The sequence below is a fragment of the Rhincodon typus genome, unplaced genomic scaffold (assembly GCF_021869965.1).
Source record: "Rhincodon typus isolate 14 unplaced genomic scaffold, sRhiTyp1.1 hic_rhity00005518, whole genome shotgun sequence".
Taxonomy (NCBI): domain Eukaryota; kingdom Metazoa; phylum Chordata; class Chondrichthyes; order Orectolobiformes; family Rhincodontidae; genus Rhincodon; species Rhincodon typus.
In genome coordinates, this window is record NW_025971156.1 from 5,908 (window position 1) to 6,937 (window position 1,030).

Below are 1,030 nucleotides of genomic sequence, written 5' to 3' on the forward strand. Positions count from 1 at the left end.
GTAGAACACACATCTCAAAGTGAGCTAGTCACAATGTCGCAAAAAAAGGCCCATTGAGACTGTGCCAGTCAAAAACAACCACTTCATTATTCTCTAATACCATTTCACCAGCACTCAGCCCATGCCTTGGCATCCCAAGTGCACATCAAAATCCTTCTTCAATGTGATGACGGTTTCTGCCTCTCCCATCTTTACAGGTAGTGAGTTCCAGGTTCCCCACCAGCCTCTGGGTGAAAACGTTTTTCCTCATTGGTCCCTCCATCAAGGAGGAAAAGTTTCTTCCTGCTTACCCAATCTATGCTCCCTCAACATTTGATATATCTCAATCACATCCAGCCTCTCAATCTCCTCTGCTCTAACGAAAACAACCCCAGTCTGTCCAATCTCTCTCCATCACTGGCACTCTCCAGCGTCTAAATCTGCCTCTGCACCCGCTCCCCTTGCATTTAGATACATTCTGTTGTTACAGTGTCTTTTCTTTTATTTACAGCTCACTGTGATGTTGCATCAGGAGGGAAACACGTAAGTTATTTTGCAGTGAAAAAGCTGGTGGTTCATTTTTAATCAGCAAAGTTACGTTTTTAGCAGGTGGTTAATGTAGAGTCACCGTTGTCTCATTACAGAGAGAGAGAGAGAAAGAGATAGAGAGAGACAACAGCAACAACTGTTTTACTGTTTAACCTGAGGGTCACCACATCTAAGGCAAAGGGGAACGATCATTCACAGCAATCTCAACCAGTGCAGAAACTGAACGACGTGCTTTCAGCATGACCAGACAGTCAACTGAGCTAACTAAGCCCTATATGGCAAAAAACATTGGACAGCACGGTGGCTCAGTGGTTAGCACTGCTGCCTCATGTTATCTGTGCGGTTTCCGCCAGGTGCTCCAGTCTTCTCCCATAAGGTGTGTAGGTTAGGTGGGTTGGTCATGCTAAATTGCCCATAGTGTCCAGGGGTGTGTAGATTAGGGAGGTTAATCATGAGAAATGCATGGTTACAGGGACAGGGTAGCAGCGCAGGTCTGGGTGGG

At 46.0% G+C, this 1,030-nt stretch overlaps 1 long non-coding RNA gene across 1 annotated transcript in view; it reads right to left on the bottom strand.

Moving 5' to 3' along the window:
* Positions 1 to 1,030, bottom strand: part of LOC125482069 — a 6,961-nt gene that overhangs the window by 4,448 nt on the left and 1,483 nt on the right. The gene's annotated exons all lie outside the window — the stretch shown is intronic.